The sequence below is a fragment of the Bombina bombina genome, chromosome 1 (genome assembly GCF_027579735.1).
Source record: "Bombina bombina isolate aBomBom1 chromosome 1, aBomBom1.pri, whole genome shotgun sequence".
NCBI lineage: Eukaryota > Metazoa > Chordata > Amphibia > Anura > Bombinatoridae > Bombina > Bombina bombina.
In genome coordinates this window covers 977,445,713-977,466,823 of record NC_069499.1, presented here as the reverse complement: position 1 = coordinate 977,466,823, position 21,111 = coordinate 977,445,713, and the positions used below count along the sequence as shown (strand labels likewise).

The following is a 21,111-nucleotide window of genomic DNA, read 5'->3' as shown; positions in this document are numbered from 1 at the left end:
TCAGAAATAACTTTAGCTTTTCATTTGGAATAGACATTATTACACTTTTTTTTTTCTTAACAAGACATTATAAATGTAATAAAATAAATAAAAACAAATGCAGAAATACTCCTTATTGTATTTGAATAGCACTACTGTAATTTCAGATAACTCTTATTAAAGAGACAATAATGTTAAAATGAAACTTTCATGATTTAAATAAAGCATGCAATTTTAAACAACTTTCTAATTTACTTCAATCATCTAATTTGCTAATTTCTCTAGGTATCCTATGTTGAAAAGCATATCTAGGTAGGCTCAGGAGCATCCTTGTACTACTAGGAGCTATCTGCTGATTGGTGGACATATTTGCCTATTGTCAATGAGCCACCCAATGTGCTCCGATAGCTCCCATAGTGCATTACTCTTCCTTCAAGGAAGGCTACAAGGAGAATGAAGTAAATTTTAAGTAAACTGAAAAATTATTTAAATTTGTATGCTATATCTGATTTAGGTTTCGTGTCCCTTTAATTGTATATAATGCTTAGGTGGCTGCCCTCTCCATATTTTATTTCCATTGCAGAAAAACCCCATTAAAATGTTTTGTGTTTGTATACAGTTGCATTTTTATCTGTAGGTGGTTCAGCATTTTTATAGACAGCCAGGCATTACGTTTTGAGTTAAATATATATGTATTGATTAAAAAAGGTAATGCAGTGCTTTGCTGCTGATGTCATTAAAGAGAAAATAATATTGCCAGCATGGATGGAGGTTATATAAACAAGTATTAACTGGACTTTTATGTTTACATTATAATTAAACATAAATATATACATCAGTGTAGTCTTTAATGCATTTAAAAGCCGTGCAAACAGCCCCAAAATAACAGATAGTCTGTAGTCCTGCGTTTCACAGTTCTTGTCAAGGATGCAGGCTCTTTGTCAACAAATATTAGTTTTTTCTTCTATTTTAAAGTGTAGTAAAGACCTTGTTACAAACTCTTACGCTATTAACAGTAAGTGCTTATTCATCATAGCTTCTATCTTTGATTCCTATTGAATTTGTGTATCAATTTAATTGATTTTGCAAAAAAATAACACACACACACATATATATATATATATATATATATATATATATATATATATATATATATATATATTTATATATATATGCTTTTCAACAGGCCAATTCTTGAGGCATTACTCTCAATGCATGATGACAATGTGAAATAATTTTAAACTGCTTATGGCAAAGTTGTTCAGTAAGAATCTACAACATTGATGATACAGGACTGCAGGGTTGCCGCATTTTGCTACAATGTCTGGTATTTATTATGTCAGCACAAGATAAGTGATAGCTCTCAGGTGTAAGAGGTGCCACTTGCATTGTGCTTACAGTCAGATTTCTAAATTTAGAGTATTATTTTAGGATTGGTGTTTTTTAAATGTCATGTTTATTTTGCTTTAGTCATTTTTTTTTTTATATATATATTTCCTTCTCAGCTGGTGCAACTCCTGCTCCCACTTAAATCATGCACTACATATTTAGGCCATAGTGCTGGAAACCTGACAAGACAGGCATTTATACTGGTGGTAAGTCATAGATTAGTACTGGTTGTGTGAGTTCCACTGCCTGTATGTATCTGGTACATAAAAAAGTACACTCAGCAGCACACCAAGAAACATATATATAAGGTAAAAATTGTTATAAAATGGTGTCGCTATTGTTAAATATATAGCATTACAGTGTCTCTAGTGTTAAATACATAACATTACAGTGTCTCTAGTGTTAAATACATAGCATTACAGTGTCTCTAGTGATAAATACATAACATTACAGTATCTCTAGTGTTAAATGCATAACATTACAGTGTCTCTAGTGTTAAATACATAGCATTACAGTGTCTCTAGTGTTAAATACATAGCATTACAGTGTCTCTAGTGTTAAATGCATAGCATTACAGTGTCTCTAGTGTTAAATACATAACATTACAGTGTCTCTAGTGTTAAATGCATAGCATTACAGTGTCTCTAGTAATAAATGCATAACATTACAGTGTCTCTAGTGTTAAATGCATAGCATTACAGTGTCTCTAGTGGTAAATGCATAGCTTTATAGTGTCTTTAGTGATAAATGCATAACATTACAGTGTATCTAGTGTAAAATACATAACATTATAGTGTCTCTAGTGTTAAATACATAACATTACAGTGTCTCTAGTGTTAAATGCATAGCATTACAGTGTCTCTAGTGATAGATGCATAACATTACAGTGTCTCTAGTGTTAAATGCATAGCATTACAGTGTCTCTAGTGTTAAATGCATAGCATTACAGTGTCTCTAGTGTTAAATGCATAGCATTACAGTGTCTCTAGTGATACATGCATAGCATTACAGTGTCTTTAGTGATAAATGCATAACATTACAGTGTCTCTAGTGTTAAATGCATAGCATTACAGTGTCTCTAGTGATAAATGCATAGCATTACAGTGTCTCTAGTGTTAAATGCATAGCATTACAGTGTCTCTAGTGTTAAATGCAAACATTACAGTGTCTCTAGTGTTAAATGCATAGCATTACAGTGTCTCTAGTAATAAATGCATAGCATTACAGTGTCTTTAGTGATAAATGCATAACATTACAGTGTATCTAGTGTTAAATGCATAGCATTACAGTGTCTCTAGTGATAAATGCATATCTTTACAGTGTCTTTAGTGATAAATACATAACATTACAGTGTCTCTAGTGTTAAATGCATAGCATTACAGTGTCTCTAGTGATAAATGCATAGCTTTACAGTGTCTTTAGTGATAAATACATAACATTACAGTGTCTCTAGTGTTAAATGCATAGCATTACAGTGTCTCTAGTGTTAAATGCATAACATTACAGTGTCTCTACTGTTAAATGCATAGCATTACAGTGTCTCTAGTGTTAAATGCATAGCATTACAGTGTCTCTAGTGATAAATGCATAGCATTACAGTGTATTTAGTGATAAATGCATAACATTACAGTGTCTCTAGTGTTAAATGCATAGCATTACAGTGTCTCTAGTGATAAATGCATAGCATTACAGTGTCTCTAGTGTTAAATGCATAGCATTACAGTGTCTCTAGTGTTAAATGCATAACATTACAGTGTCTCTAGTGTTAAATGCATAGCATTACAGTGTCTCTAGTGATAAATGCATAGCATTACAGTGTCTTTAGTGATAAATGCATAACATTACAGTGTATCTAGTGTTAAATGCATAGCATTACAGTGTCTCTAGTGATAAATGCATAGCTTTACAGTGTCTTTAGTGATAAATACATAACATTACAGTGTCTCTAGTGTTAAATGCATAGCATTACAGTGTCTCTAGTGATAAATGCATAGCTTTACAGTGTCTTTAGTGATAAATACATAACATTACAGTGTCTCTAGTGTTAAATGCATAGCATTACAGTGTCTCTAGTGTTAAATGCATAACATTACAGTGTCTCTACTGTTAAATGCATAGCATTACAGTGTCTCTAGTGATAAATGCATAGCATTACAGTGTCTTTAGTGATAAATGCATAACATTACAGTGTCTATAGTGATAAATGCATAGCTTTACAGTGTCTTTAGTGATAAATACATAACATTACAGTGTCTCTAGTGTTAAAATGGCATACTCATTAGAGTATGTCACTTTAATACTATATTGGCGGTTTAAAGAAAAGACAAGAGCTCTCAGATTTATAAAATGAACATACATTAAAGGGATATGAAACCCCAAAAATGTATTTTGTGATTCAGACAGAGAATACAATTTTTAAAAAACTTTCCAGTTTACTTCTATTATCAAATTTGTATTGTTCCCATGGTATTTTTTTTGTTCAACAAATACCTAGGTAGGTGTCTGGAGCACTACATGGCAGGAAATAGTGCTGCCATCTAGTGATCTTGCATATGGCTAACATTCTTGCAAAACTGCTGCCATATAGTGATCCAGACACATGCACACTCCTGAGCTTTCCTCCCTGCTTTGGAACAAAAGAAGCCAAGAGAATGAAGACAATTTTATAATTGAAGCAAATCAGAAAGTTAGTTAAAATCGCATGCTCTATCTGAATCATAAAATAAAAAAATGTGGGTTTCATGTCCTTTTAAGGTTAATCTGTATATTTATTTAGATTTTTATGAAACTGGATGTTAAAGGGACAGTATACACCAATTTTTGTATAACTGCATGTAATAGACACTACTATAAAGAAGAATATGCACAGATACTGATATAAAAATCCAGTATAAAAACTTACTTAGAAGCTCACAGTTTAGCATGGTTGATGATGTTAGGCTGGGACACCCACTGAAAGGGGCTGGGAAAGCAGAAAAAGGCAGACACTCCCCCTCCCCTGCATATGAAAAGGCCCATTACACAATCAGGAGTCTATAGACATCAGTATACATATAAAACTGTGGGGCTTGGTTAGGAGTTTGGAAATCAGCACAATATTATTTAAAAATAAACAAAACTATACATGTTTACAAAAACACTCCCAGATGGGCTGTATAAATGGATCGTCTAAAAAACATTTATGCAAAGAAAAATATAGTGTACAATGCCCCTTTAAGGCCTGATCAGTAGCCTTTAAAAAAAAAAGTAATACCTTTTAAAACCCCCTCCTTTAAATGCGTTTCTGTCCATTAGACCCTTTAATTTTTCAGAATTGAGATATATATATATATATATATATACTTCAATTTTGTCACTAACCAGTATAATAGAATATTCAAAATACTAAGATCATTTAATTAGTGCCCAAATATTTTTTGTGGGGAAGCACTGAGCGCATACCAGGTAGTTGTTTTTTTTTCCCCTTGGTTTAGCTGTTGTTTTTTGGTGTATCTAGAGAGCATGAGGAAAGATACATTTTATATAAAACCAATAAGTGGTTAATATCCTTTGAATGTATATTCTAGCTGCATTTAAAATGATTTAACCCTTTGTAAATCAATATCAATATTGTGAAACAACAGCTTTCTTTGGAATAAAGACTATTTATAAAGCTTAGGCTCAGGCTGTGGTAAAGCTACAATAGGTATCTTGGGTGATGTGTGATTCATTATGGAATACAACTATTTAATACATATAGGAATGTTGTGTTAATATTTATATGGTGCAATGATTATTATTATTTTACTGAAATTATATTTTTTTTATTATTATTATTATCGGTTATTTGTAGAGCGCCAACATATTCCGCAGCGCTATAATATTTTAACAATACAATGTTTATAATTACAATGATTTTTATTTCCCTTTATATTGTGAACATAAAATAATATATGAGACACAAATGCAGCTAATCTAATTGTCTATCTAGATGTGTAAGCACACCACAGCCTGCCATGCAATGTTAAATGCAAATGTCATAGGCTTCCTGTAATACTCATAGATCCCTTTTCTATAGGGTGCTTTGTCCTTAAAATGCAACAGTCAGCATTAGCACATTGCTGACGTCACCAGCAGCCCTGCTGATACTTTTACTTCCAGGGAAAATCTTGTCTAGTGTGAGATGTGATAGCTTTGTATCAATGCCTGGCCCAAGCAAAGTGCCAAGTGCAAATGATCCTAATTCAACCATTTTAGTACTAGGGACCTATAATTTCCTAAGAGACATTCTACAGCGCCAAAACATAATTCTCAAATTGGCAATTTGTTTGGGCTTTCACTGCAGCAGCAAACCAGAGAATTCATAATGTTGTTGCTCTAAACAGGGACTAATGTAATATGAGCCATAATGCAGAAAACATTTTCTTGTGAATTAATTCATTTGGGAGATGTACTAATACAATGCACTTAATTAGTTAATTATATACATTCCTTTGTACAATTCAACATTTGCACACAATAATACCATTTTGCCCCTCTATATTATAATATGAAGACATCCTGGGTTCTTTCTATGTCTGCATATCTATAGTAGTATACACCATGCTACCAGCTCTCAGAATAATTAACAGCTGTGAAAGTAGGATACACCTGAAAATATATAAAGTGGGCAATCATATTGGGAAAAGCATAAATGTAACTATAGGGTTTCTGCAGGGGTGGGGGTGCATTATATGTTGAAAGCATTGCAGCTCCCAAGCAGATCTTGGCAGCAAGCCAAATGACAGGTGCTCATAGCCTCCAATTTCTGGGGTCATGTCCTGTTTAGGAGCTGTAGCTCCCATGTAGGGGGTTAAAAACAAAGTAAGCATAGGTTAGTAAAGGTTAGACATGTTATTTTTGCTTTAGACGGTCCCTTTAAGCGCCAATATAACAGTTACATTATGCATGAATATATATATCTCATCCAGGTACCAGAACATGCATGTTATCATATTACACCCCCCCAAACACATATGTATGACTTATATTTTCTCCTAATACATAACACATAAGGACACAACGTTTTCATATTCCCTTAATGGACTCACATTACTACATATCTCAACAGGAGCAGATGCACCGCTCTCAGTCTGCCATAAGCAAAGAGATTAGGAAAGTTGCTTCTAACCTCTTCCTTAGGCATCAGAACATGCGCCTTTAACCTTCTAATAAACAGATATCAGCCTTTAATACACAAGCATCAGTTAATTTGCTTAACCTTCTGCCTAATATACAGACATATGGACAGACTAGTACAGATTTAGGCACCTAAGAACACATAATTCATAGGCGTTTCCTTTATAGAAATCACTTGCCTCTACCACTTAATTTATAAGGATCTCATAATATCCCCCTATTACAATGGATTTCCTGCTGATAGAAGATTGACATTACCTCTATACTTCCTTTTAAAAGACTGCACTATATTTCTGCTCATGAATATAAAACAAAAATACAAAAACTGTCCCAACTAGCTGTCTCCTAATTTCTAAAATGTATTTGGTCTATATTAAAATAAAGACAAAATAGTTTGTTTTAGTTTAATAAAGAAAAAGGATACATTCAGTGGATCCGTTTACGTAAGTTAGTGTAAGCGCATGCACTGCAGGCTGCATCAGTATACACAAGTATCCCCACACATAGGTTTGAATGAGCTCATTTCTATTTTCAACATGCAATGGGACAAAACTCTTATATGCCCAGACTTCATTTACAGGGTTTTCTGATATTGAACTATGTGAATCTGTGTAGCAGATCTGATTGTGAAAAAGAACAAAGTAACAAACTAAACTAACAGTAATTAAAGACCTTTAGAATTTAGGAAAGCAAACGTGGGCAGTTATCTTTCTGCTTGTGGTACCTCTCACTGGGCCTGCCGCAGTCAGCTTTTTGAATATTTAATGTTCTGATGAGCCAGTCCACCTGCTGACATAGTCAAAGTGGTACAACAATACACACACGAGTACAAGATCATCAATTGACTCTTCTCTCAGTCTGCTAGCTCAGGGTTTTTCTTTTTTTTTTGTGTTCTTTCTTTTTTAACTGCATGTTTGTTTTTTTTACTTGACCCTTTTGCTGCTGGATTTGCCAACAAATCAGAAAGATCTTTCACTGTCACTTAAAGGGACATGAAACCCATTTTTTTATTTCACTACTTGGAAATACCATGCAATTTTAAACAGCTTTCCAATTTACTTATATTATCTAATTTGCTTCATTCTCTTGATATCCTTTGTTTAAAAGCATATCTAAATAGGCTCGGAGCTGCTGATTGGTGGCTGCACATAGATACCTTGTGTTATTGGTTCACCCATGTACATTGCTTTTTCTTCATAAAGAATGAAGCAAATTTGATAATAGAAGTAAATTGCAAAGTTGTGTAAAACTGTATTCTCTATCTGAATCATGAAATTAATATTTTGGGTTTCATGTTGTAGAATTCATGGCTATTACTAATACAATATTCATTGTAATGCTATTTAATGCTCTGAACAAACTAACACACCCTTATGTGGATTAGAACACTGCAATGAAGTAAAATGATTTTGCCAATACTTTCACAGTGACCAATAAACAAGTTGCCTGGAGCAAGTTGCGGCCTACAATTTACTAGTAGCCGTACTGAGAGCTTAGATTTCTTTCATTTGTTCAACTGCAGTATCAATGAAGCATTTATATATTGTACTGAAGATGAAGGGATTAGATACTGTTAGAAAGAGGGTCGGTCAACTGACTACGTACACAGCATCTCTGCATCTTCATTTCAATATCTGAATTCTCCAGTACTATAGATTTAGGTTGCTGTCAGTGATAGAAGTTAGAACTTCAAGTAAACAGTCAGCACCAAATTGAAATCATTTACTGCAATAAAACAAAATGTATTGTCACTCTATATGTCTGGTACAGCTACCTCAATGATATGTTGGGTATCTTCATTGCATGCTAAAGCTGTATGGTAAAATGAGCACGTGAGGGATTATCTGTCTTTGATCAAACCACGCCAGTGCTCTCCCTCTCATCTCACTGCAGCAATTCCCCACCTGAGATACATACTTCTTTACATTCCATAGTAGTAGCAGTTTCATATGGACGTATAAAGAAGTATGTGTCCCAAACAGAGGATGTGTCTTCCTGGTCTGGGTTCAGGTGAAAAGAAAAGTGAGTAATTGAGACATCTGGAATCCCAGGGGATAAAAGTACAATTCAAATAAACATATGATCCATCACAAAGCACTCTCCACTCATAATCTAGCACAGCAAACCATGTTATACTATTTACTGCATATGTCTTCATTTTACATCTATCTATCTTTCTATTTATTCTCTCTTTCTATTTATTCTCCCTATCTTTCTATTTATTCTCTCTCTCTCCTTTATTATTATAACACAAATACTTATGGTGTACATTATTTTTCTTTCTATAGATTACATATAGAGCGTTGCATACAGGCACATGCATGCACTCATACAGTGTGCTGGGTATAATAAATGTTTATATAAAATAGTGACTTTATGTATATAAAATATAATTCTAACAAATGTGTATGTAGTTTTTTTGCCAATTGCTAGACCATATTTTCAAACAATTTTAGATATTTGTTTGCTGATACTATAAAAGACCCTTTGGAAAACATAAAACTTCATAATGCAGAGGTCATCCATCACTATAATTTACTACAATGTAATAAGTATTACATTTGCAATAATAGTTGCAAGAGCTAGCAACACACTGCAATCAAGACTTACATCAAAGATCAGTGTCTTAACTTCTACACCAAAATACTTATAAATTAGCATGATTGTCTACTGCAAACTTAACAGAGGACAGTACATCTTTTTTTTTTTCTCCTTCCCTGTACAGGATTTTGGAGTAAATTCTTTATTTAGCGGCTTTATAATCAACTCAAACGTTTCAGTAACTTGTAAACACAGTACTGTAACTGTATGCAAACATATGGTTTGGGTACTGTGTATGAAACATCCTGAAAGTGAAATATCTGTACTGTGACCTTCACTGTAGCTTGCTTGTGAATATGATCATGCTTACAGCTCCTCTAATAATTCATCAGCGTTGTCATATAAATGAATAGAAACAAAAAACATTTTATCAAATAAAACTTTGAAAACTTAAAATGAATGAATAAACTAAAAGCAGCAAATACAAGTAGATTTACCATTAAAAAAAAACCACATGGGTGATATATAGTTCACATCCTACATTTGAATGCATTGTATCTGATGCTCTTGAAAAGCCATGTGGAAATAAGTTAGAAGGATGGTTTTGTTGAAGAGGTTGGGACACGTAAGCCAGACAAGACTGCAGTGGGTAGCGGCCCCTGAAACCAATTTGAACACTGCTACTTAACCTATGTGAGTGTCACAGGTGACAGGGAGGTGAGTTTATCACAGCGTGGGAAACGAACAAAGACAGTGCGATCAGCAGACAAAGAATTAGAAAGATTTCTTACCTCTTAAGTCCCGAGATGAAGGTCTGCAGCAGGCGAGGGGCATCTCGGCACATTACAGACAAAGACTGTGCCCTCTACTCTCATTGTTTTCATGTTTAAATGTGTCCAGTATCCCTCCAAACAGCAAGAGTATTATTACATGCACAGGGATCTGAAATAAAGGATAAATGAGGGCAGCCAGGAAGAGAGGCAGGTACAGGCCATGCTTGCCGGACTATGTGTGTGTGTGTCAGTATGTCTCAGTACTTAGCAGCAATCTCTCTCTCTTTGTTTCTCCCCCATCTCTTTCTATCTCTGTTCACTCATTCCTTTGCAGCTACTCTGAGCTTTAAAGCTCTGCTAACAATGTGGAGTGGGTACCACTACTGAAAATGATGATCAGACTGAATAGAACACTATTATGAGCTGGATTTAGGCATCTGGCAAAGCAAGAGGTCACCGTGCTGTTTCCTGCACACTCAGCATTGCTGTAATGGGATGCTCAGCTGGTCAACTTACCTGCTTCATTTCACTGTCTCCCTGCGAGCCTCCTCCCATACATATTGCACACACCAGTCACAGCCACCAGGATCAATAACAATTTGCAGGCAAATGTGCAATGGCTCTTTTAGTGCTAATGAATTTTGCTGTTTTTTGTCAAAGCCTTTAACAAACCCCTTAAGTGAAATCACTGTAGTAAATTGTTCTTCTAAGGAATTCCCCCTTTTTTAAATTAATATTTTCAGTCCTTTTTATGGGTAGCAATTTTTTTTCTTAGTAATGTTAATAAGGAATAGGTAATTTCTTCAGGAATTCAATTACAGGGAAAAAAATATGCTGATGTATTTTCATATACTTTTTCCAAACATTAATCCTAATTAATATGTACCATAGCGCGTAGATTTCATGGAATGCTGAATAATGACTTAGCCCACACCCATTGGACCTTAGCTGTAGAAGATAAGACACATTTGAGGAAATTACATAGCTAGACATAATGTAATCCCACTGAATGAAGTTGATTTTTTTCAATGGATACTTCTAGTATCATTGCCCCAAATTATTTACATAGCCTGCAATATGTTTATATTTTATTCCCCTGAAAAATTACAATGTTTACTCTATTTATTTAAGAAGGCTTTTATTGAACAAACTTTTTGAAAAGAGGCATTTCCATTAATTAGCCCAATATTGTTATCTAAATTTGTCGATGACGTTGATGAACTATCAATCTTGGGGAATTAAGCGAGATTAAAAAAAAAAAAAAAAAATCCTCACTGACTACATAAGTATGTTTATCTTTGTATACCGCTATAACAGAAAATGATATGAATACACACATAAGGAACAGTCAGACATTAATCTGATGGAGCTTTAACTATTTATTTTAGTTTTATGCTGGGATTTATAACTTTATATGTAGCCACCATTAAGAAAATTAAATACATTTTCTCTTACACACATATAACATTATAAATGTTTCACGTTTTTGTACCTGCAATGTAGAAGTCTTTTTAAAATGTAATTAATTAATTAATTTTATTTATTTATTTAACATATGCCTCCTCCATAGTTTAAAGGGACACTAAACCCAAAAAAATTCTTCATGATTCAGATAGAGAATACAAATTTAAACAACATTACAATTTACTTCTATTATTTATTTTGCTTCATTTTTAAGATATCCTTAGTTGAAGAAAAAGCAATACACATGGGTGAGCCAATCACACGAGGCTTCTATGTGCAGGAACCAATCAGTAGCTACTGAGCCTATCTAGATATGCTTTTCAGCAAAGAATATCAAGAAAATAAAACAAATTAGCTAATAGAAGTAAATTAGAAAATTGTTTAAAATTGCATGCTTCATGTCCCTTTAATGCTTTGACACTTAGTGGGCCTTTCACAAATGCAGCTTTTGCTGTTTAAAATTATTATTGAGGGACAAAACATTGTGGAAAGCTAATACATCTAAATGTAAAAGATTATTTTCTATACAAATTTAGACCAAATGAACTGATTCAGGCAAACCACACACATTCTTTATCACGTGAGCTGGACAATTTGCTGAGTGTCTGACTGCCTTAGGCAGGGTAGGAGGTGGTCCGTCTGCATGTTGTAGAATAGGGAATCCTGATACTACTGTGGCATTTTACAAATGAGGTGCACAGAGGCTGGGCTGTCACTACAAGGGTAGGATGATAACAGAGAAAAATTTAGGCATCTCACCATAAGTATCCCAAGGATAAAAACACTCAGCATTCATTTGATGTAGTCAGAACAATTAGTTTACAAAATATTTCTTAACAAATATGTAGTTCTAACTTTTCATTTATAATAGAACTCTGGGGGCACAGAATGTCTTTAGTCTTAAAACTTGCTGAAAGTCAACTATAGGTCACGCCCTTATGAACTGCCCTTGTTTGCCCTCTGCGCGGTGTTCAACAAAATTATTTATAATACTCTTTTAAGCTGTGACCAACTGGCTTCCAGAGAAAGAGAGCAGCAACACATTGCTTGGTAATGCAATCTAGCGCTCTTTGGCAGTCAATTGGTTAATATAATTTGTATACTGCACTCCATCCGTTCTGTATAATGTAAATCACTGCAGTATATTAAGAATGAGAATATTCATAAATGCAAGAAAATGATGAGATTTATTATGATCCAATAACCACAATAATGCAGGGAACACAATAGAAATAGGTAATATTTTTAAGTTTTCTTAGACACCTAACATAATTATTATTTTAAATATATATATTTTGTGCCATTAAATGCAGTCCTGCGCCTTTCACACTGGACCCCTTAACATACTGAAGAAATGCAGTTTACACAGCTAATACAAATGATAAAAATGTGCATTTTTGTTAAATACACCAGTATCCCAACAAAATTCCATAAACTTATCTGTTTACTTTTACAGTGTAGATGAAATAGTGTAACAAGTTTCTTTTTGAAAGATATAAAAATATATAAAATAATAACTTACATCTATGGAGACTTACATGTAGTGCTTATATATGGGACTGCTATAATACTTACAAGGTTTTTTAACAAATTCAACTATAGAGACAGGCCCAAGGTTACGCAAATGAGGACTGTGTATTTAGCTCCGTATAACAGTGTGTATGAATATTTAAAAAATGATAAATTGGTCAAATTTACTTTGTATTTATCATCAGTCTTGGTGCTAATTGCTGTAGCTTGTTTGATAAAGTCATATGCAGAAAGTGATTCAGAGACTTACACTACGTATTATTATGATTGTAATAAACAGTGCTGGACAGTATCTAAATGCTCACAAAGGCTAAAATATTTTATGATTGCAGTTTATTATTTTCTTTATATTTATCTTTTAATGTTATATAAATATATTACGATAACGCAGACTTTTTATTGATTAATGACATATAATACTCAGATCTGTAAATGGCAAAGTAATGTAATATTAACCAAATGTCAGGCTAGGCGTGCAGTGTCCAGTAATATGAGGTAGCGTGTTATCTCTGCAATAGTATGTTTTGATAATTAAGCCCCTTGCAATAGTCCCTGTTACAATGAAGATAAACATACCATGTATTAACTAACTACGCTGTGATGAAGGTGATTGGTGTGCTTTGTAGTGCAGGCCTTCAACAGCACTGAAGTGGTTAACGCGGCCAAATGTCAAAGTTATAGGCTTCCAGCCCTGATGCACACAGTCCAATTGCTGGCTCTGCACAATTCTGCATTGAGTAATTTCTTCCTGCACAAAAAGCATCAAAAGCAGCATTCTGATACAACCTCAGATGCAAACCACACACATGCATCTACTCAGGAGCTTCTCATTTAAAGTCACCAAGCAAGTTTTAATAGAGCAGGTCCTGCCTTAGTATTAAAAGCAAGATAAGTTGGTGCAGGCAAATGGGAAAGAGAATGAGATAGAGCAAAAGAATGGGGATGGGGAAGAGAGAGAGAGACATACCCTGTTAGAAGAGTCTGTTGCAGCAGTGGAGTCACCAGAGCACAAGCTGATAGCTGAATCAGCTTTTGAGAGTTAGGGATGCAGAGAGGAGGGTCATAGAATCACAAGGTAATATTATGCTGCAACCGCCTTCCCCTCTCCCAGAGCCAATCTCTAATGCAGGAAAGGAAAAAGAGAACAGGCCCTGTAATGGTATTAGTCCACACTTTGAGAGAGAAAAAATATCAGCTCCCCCCCCCCCTCCCCTTCATGTGCTTCTCCCCCCCCCCATCCCCCCCCCCAGCTTTCTAGCAGTCACCTCAACACAGCCCAATTCTTTCTGCATCCTCCCAGGGGATGAAGTGTTACGATGGATGGGATAGAGAGTCTAAGGATAAGGATCTCAAGCAAGATGGGAAGTGGCACATTGAGAGGTGCCTGAAATAGAGGCTGCATTCACAAGCAACACAGCTCTGTGCACAACATTTCTGAGGAATGGGTGTCCAGAGCACAAGTACAGATGGGGGCTGTGCATATTCATAGATTGCAGTGTTAACTCATTTGTGCCTTAAGAAACACTGGTAAAAATACACTGTGGTCAGTTTTCATTAGGAACAATTTGGCCCAGTAGTTACACACTGATCTGTATTTCCACTCCACTGTGCACGTGTAATCAGATAATATATGATACCTTTCCCACCTGTAATAACCTGCATAATAAATCACTGTTAGCTGCTAAAGTTACTTTGCCTTTTTGCACTTCTTGTCTAGGTTCATTGATTCAAATAAAAAGATACTCACTTTTTACAAGTAGTAATTCCCAGTTTCCAAAATATAGCTGTATCCACGGTGTGTTCTTTGATCCTCTACACCAGAGATTCATTTTGATAGAGGTAAGAGTGAAATTACATAGTAAACTGTGCGGAGAGTGTGTCCAACTTTACTAGGAGCAAAAGAAACCAAGCAAAAAAAAAAAAAAAAGAAAAGAATTCCAAAAACTCTGTGATCAAAAAGGGAATCCACCTTTCAAGTGCTTATATACCCAGCTAAGCATCTGAAACATGCTCCGGACAGCAAGTGGCCTCTTCTCATGCCATTCCCTCTCTGACCATATTTAGTAAACCATGGCAAAAATAACCTGCCAGCTGCAAAGCACCACGACTGGGAGGGCTGGTGGAGCATTGCTTCTTTCAACCCATTGACTACTAGTCCTGCAAGCTCCAGACTTGGCCTTTTTCTCTCCTTATTTTCACTCTATTTTTAGCCAAGCCAAATAAAGAGACATTGCCTTTTGCTGCCTCTCAGCCTGCCCTATTGCTTGCCTGCCTGGTCTTCTGCTATGTATGGTCAGCCCAGCAGAGTGAAACGAGATGGCTAATGCTTGATATTTACTTGGGTGTGTAGGGGTCATATGTTATGTTTCTATATGAGTGAGTTTATTATGGTACATTTCTTGCTTACAAAGTATATTGCTTGTACACAGTTGCATTAACACTGTGTTAGTGTGCTGGGACACATAGTTATTGTGTTCTGCATTATTCTTCCATGTGCAAGATGCTGTGTATGTTTAAAAATAAATCATATTTGCATGTTCGTCATCTGTTTTTTTCAGTATAGCAACAGAACAGCTAAGTTTATCTTATGCATAATAAAGTAATTATTGTATTTAGTGTTTAGTAAACCGAGAGTGATGTGTTCTGATATTTAATGCTTCATGTTTGCATATGAGTGCAAACAATGTAGCTGGCAGTCTGCTATCGGAAGCCTCCGTCTCAGACCCCCATAGGCAGGAGTTACTTAAGCATTTTCTTCCCACCTGTTTAGGATTATGCATCTCTATTTAAAGGGACATGAAAGTCTAAATTAAACTGTCATAATTCAGATAAAGAGGGAATTTTTAAGAGATTTGTCAACGTACTTGAATGATCAAATTTATTTCACTATCTGAATCATTTGCTGAACAGCATACCAAGGTAGGCTCAGGAGCAACAGTGGACTACTGGGGCTTGCTGGTGATTGGTGGCTACACACATTTGTGTTCTGTCATTGGCTCACCAGATGTGTTTAGCTAACTCCCAGTAATGCTCTGTTGCCCTTGAGCTGACTCCCTAGGCCTCGATCACATACTTGGCAAAAACCAGCGTTGCCAAATTTTTCTCTAATTGGCGCAGCAGACAAGTTACACACGTAGATTTTACACAGCGTGCACAGATTTTACTCCAATAAACCAACATAGAACTGCCGTCGCCAGACGGTATCACAAAGGCAGCGCATAGACTTAAGAGCGCAGAATGGATATATTTTACTCCATTTTCAGCTCGCCACACATAGGCAGGTGCAGCAACCCTTGTGCAAATTAAAAAAGCAGCGTATCTCCCTGAAAGCCTTAACAAACACCTGACGTATGCGCAATCACATACATTTCATCCGCACATATCAAAAAGTTAAACCTAAAAAAACACTAATTAAAGTTATTAACCTCTAAACCGCCATCCCCCCGCAACGCAAAGTATCTAATTAAACCATTAAAGGGACAGTAAAGTCAAAACTAAACCTTCATGATTCAGATAGGGCATGCAATTTTAAACAACTTTCCAATTTACTTTTATCATCATATTTGCTTTGTTCCCTTAGTGGTATTTTTGAAAAGCTAAACCTAGCTAGGCTCAAACTGATTTCTAAACCGTTGAAAACCGCCTCTTAGCTCAGAGCATTTTGAAAGTTTTTCACAGTTAGACAGTGTTAGTTCATGTGTGTCATATAGATAACATTGTGCTTACTCCCGTGAAGTTATTTAGGAGTCTTCACTGATTGACTACACTGCATGTCTGTCAAAGCACTTAGATAAGGAGGCTGTCTGCAGAGGCTTAGATACAAGGTAATCACAGAGGTAAAAAGCATATTAATATAACTGTGTTGGTTATGCAAAAATGGGGAATGGGTAATTAAAGGATTATCTATCTTTTTAAATAAGAAAAAAATTGGTGTAGACTGTCCCTTTAACCCCTAAACCGCCATCCCACCACATTGCAAAGTATCTAATTAAATTGTTAACCCCTAAACCGCCATCCCCCCCACATCGCAAATTATTAAACTAATAACTAAACCCCCAACTTAACCCCAATTAAAATACACATAAATAGTGTCACACAGTCTGATAATCTGGGGACTTCCGGTAGGCGTGGCAAGAGATGCAGCAAGACGCCGAACGGCTCATGGAGCCAAGGGAAAGAAAAAAGCCAGAAAAGTTCTGCCTTATCTACAGATTCCTGTTTGCGGGGTATAGCAGCTCTGCGTAGGGAACGGCTTGCAGTTGGGCAAGCAGAGTAGACGGAAGTTCACAGATTGCCATACAGTGGCCGGACGGCACTGGCCCAGACACACGCCACAGTAAGGTGCCGGAAAAGGAGCCAGTACAGATAACGGAGCGGTATGCAGCATGGCGTGACTCCAAGGAGGTAGCCGCAAATCTTCATAATTCCGTATTAACACAAGTACCCGGAATAGGCGCACGACGGACATGAGGTATCGTGACTGAAGTGGGTCTAAGATAACAAACGGTGAAGTGGCTTGGAGTATAAGGAAACCGCCAAAGAGCTGAAAACACGGCAGAAGGGAAAAATCCGAGATATAAAAAAACCGCAAGTAACATTGAGTGTAATATTGTAATATAACTGCTGTGTAGCGTGTGTCAGTGGTAAAAATCAAGCAGAGACTGGATGCTTGGAGTAAGTGTCTGAAAGATAAGGTGTAAAGAAATAAATCCTATCACATCAGAGATTCAAAACGTTGGAGTTGAAAGGCAAACATTGTGCTGGGGCTGTTTGTTTGGTTTCTAGAACAGGCAGAAGATAATAGAAATAGATGGGCCCACAAATATGAAGGAGACTGTATATATATAATTGCCTGGGTTCTAAACAGAAAACAGGAGTAGGACAGATTCAGGAGCAGACTGAGACGAAGATATCTGGACACCCCCTGCTTATAGGGATATATTGGCTCGTATAAGGGGACAGCGCCATAGAGAAAGGAACATTGCAGACTGAACTATATTTCGGCACCTGCCTAAAAAAGTCATAAGATACACAGGTCTGGTTATCAGCTACTCACAAGCAACAGAATAAAAATTAAAGTGTAACACTATACACAAATCGAGGTGGATTGTGTGGGTTCTCCCAAGTACCTTGCTGAATCCTGTCATACTCAGCAGGGGGAAAAAGAGGAACGTGGGATATAAAGAACTATAGGACCCACAAGAGTGAAAGAGCAGCTGTTGTATACATAAGCAGAGGGAAATCTGGACAGTCTTTATAAAAATCCTCTATAAAAAAAGAGAGACACTATTCACACATTGTGGGGGGGTGTACTGCACTGGGGAACGGTTATGTAAATATTTTATATAGGGAATGTATGGTGTGTAACAATAATATAAGATCTTTAGGAATGTCTTAATATACTATACTGTATTGATGTAGTATAGAGCTGTATAGATAGCTGTGGAAAACTACAAAAGGATAATACTGTGGAGGTAGTAGAAGCAGCACAGTGAGGAGAGTAAAGTAAACCCGGCGTAGGTTTTGGGTCTATATACAGAGATGTGAAAATCTCCTCATTGAGGGTATAAGTGGTTAAATTCTGAACTCGTTGATTTTAAGAATGTTTTGATTTGATTTAAAGTATAATATGTATGCACAACACTTATAAAAGGTTAAAGTAGTATGACTAAGAGGGGAACATAAGCAGGAAGAAGGGGCCGAAGTAACTTCCCTATTTGATGTAAGCAGCACACTCAGGATAAAGGTAGATAGACAGGGACACAATTTTAGGGAGTAATATCCATAATAGGGACAAGAGATAGGTAGCTGCTGAAGGGTTAATGTGGAAATCTGTATGGTGGTTCTTTTTCTGACGTTGTTCTCCTTCCCTTGTTGGAGCTGTCTGGTAGCTGGTATATGGATAAATATATGATAAGTATGAAAAATAGATCACCGAATATGCCGATAAAAAAAGACAAAAAATTAAAATCTTTGCATGAAAGCATTACAGAAACAGACATAGAAAACACGAGCAAGAATACAGAGACTCAGTTAACCATAAATCAATTAGCTGATCTGATATTACCACAGTTCGAGATTATAAAGAGAGAGATAGTGGATCTAGCACAAGATGTAAAACAATTTTCATCCAGAATGACTGAGGTAGAAAATAGGGTTTCCGACCTAGAGGACAAAGTATATACACAAGAAACAGACATAAGTTCACAGGCAGACCAGATTAAATCTCTACAGCTAAAGGTAGAAGATCTTGAAGACAGGTCTAGACGTAGTAACGTAAGAATAGTGGGTCTACCAGAGACCAGGGAATTTGAGGACCTGTTAAAATTTGGGTCAATATCCCTACCGAAGCTGATAGGAATGCAGATGCAGGAGGAAAAACTACAAGTGGAAAGGGCACACAGAATTGGACAGTATAGAGTACCACAAGAGGGTAACTCACGTCCACGTATGGTTCTAATCAAATACTTAAATTTTCAAGATAAGATAAATATTATGCGGCAGTATAGGATTGACCAACCACTTATGATAGAACAGAAGCAGGTGTATTTATTTCAGGACTTTTCTCTAGAAACCTCCACCAAACGGAAAGCTATGGCACCATATTGTACGGGATTAATCAAAGCAGGCTTAAGAGCAACAATGAGATATCCCGCAAAAATTACAGTACTCAGTATGGATGGCACCGTAGCTTTAAATTCGGTGGACGAAGCTAAGACATTCTGCAAAGAAAATAATATTGTAGTATGAAAGGTAAATTACTAGTGAATTTGATTTTCTCTTCAGAGGGTAGCAGACAAAGAGATTATGTGGGTATGACAATTGTGACAAAGAATGTGGGTGGGGAAGCCTTGGTGGGGGGGGCAGAGCATCTTTTTACATATTTTTTTTTTTTCTCTCTCTTCTCTTTTTCTCATGTCTCTCTCTCCTGCTCATCCCCCCTGTGTAAATAGCTAGAATGATGGCTTCGTTAAAAATAATATCTTGGAACGTGGGGGGCATCACCTCCCCTGTTAAACGTAGAAATGTACTTAGAATGGTCAAAAAAGGTAATCCGGATATTATATGTTTACAAGAACTCCATCTAAAAAAAGTAGAGATAGACAAATTAAAAACAAACTGGATAGTGGAGATTATTGCTACACCATGTAGCAAGCGTAAGAGGGGGGTGGCTATTCTTCTAAATAAAAATCTGGATTATAATATTCTAAAACAAGGACTAGACACTACAGGGAGATACATAATAATACAATTAAAGGTAGAAAATACAGTCTGGACTATCTGCAACATATATGGACCTAATGGGCTTGAAATAGATTTCTGGCAACAAATGAAACACAAACTATCACCATTTTTAGGCCAGAACCTAATTATAGCTGGAGATATGAACATAACATTACATCCAGAAATTGATAGACATAAGCTAAGGTGTAAACAGGCCAATTTCAGGGAAGCAAAATGTTTGAGGAATTTTTTAACTGCATTGAAAGTAAAAGATATTTGGCGTTTGCAACACCCAGATGATCGGACATTTACATGCGAATCCAAAACACACCGAAACTTTTCACGCATAGACATGTTTTTGATAGACGAACAGCTCCTCAGATATCAAATAGAGACAGACATCTCTGATATAATACTGTCAGATCATGCTATAATTACGTTGACAATAGCTGCCAGGACAGGTCCCAATGAAAGACAAACACATTTCATTTTCCGGGGTATCTATGTAATAATCCGCAATTCGCAAACTGGGTGAATCAGAAATGGCAGGAATATTATACACATAATAAACAGATAAACAATACGGAAATTTTATGGGAAGCAGGGAAAGCGGTAATGAGAGGGGAGATGAAAGCATACATGGTAAAGATGGTCCGTAAGTTGAAAGCAAGGGAAATTCAACTGGCAATTCAATTGAGAAATGCTTTCGGGAGGTATAGAAGCAACCCAAATGATCTTAACTGGCGTAGATATGTAAAAACAAAAGAAGAAAGGGAGAGTTTCCTCAAAGAAAAATGGGCTAGGGAAGATCTAAAGGCAAGGGTAATATACCAGGGCTATCAGGGCCTAAACGCAAAACATTTAGCAAAGATAACCAAATTCCGCAAGAAAAGAAATTTAGTAGGAGCAATCAGGGTTGGAGACAAATGCCTCACAACATCTGTTGATATCAGGGAGGCCTTTCTAGATTACTATAGAAAACTTTATAGTAAGCAAAAGATAAATAACGAGGAAAAGGAAAGGTTTTGGCAAAGGGTGAAGCTACCACAGATAG

The 21,111-nt window shown here is 36.1% G+C and overlaps 2 long non-coding RNA genes across 2 annotated transcripts in view; one reads left to right on the top strand and one right to left on the bottom strand.

The window, feature by feature from the left end:
- Positions 1-1,160: 1,160 nt before the first annotated feature.
- LOC128653890 (uncharacterized) lies at positions 1,161-14,989 on the bottom strand. The gene is made up of 4 exons (XR_008401404.1): positions 14,581-14,989; positions 13,801-13,984; positions 9,858-10,008; positions 1,161-9,443 (listed from the first exon to the last, which is right to left on the bottom strand). It is a non-coding gene; the product is annotated as an uncharacterized LOC128653890 (long non-coding RNA).
- The window catches only part of LOC128653943 (uncharacterized), an 80,491-nt gene continuing 60,938 nt past the window's right edge, over positions 1,559-21,111 (top strand). The window contains exon 1 of the long non-coding RNA XR_008401411.1: positions 1,559-1,574. This is a non-coding gene — a long non-coding RNA (uncharacterized LOC128653943). The remainder of the gene's footprint in view (positions 1,575-21,111) is intronic.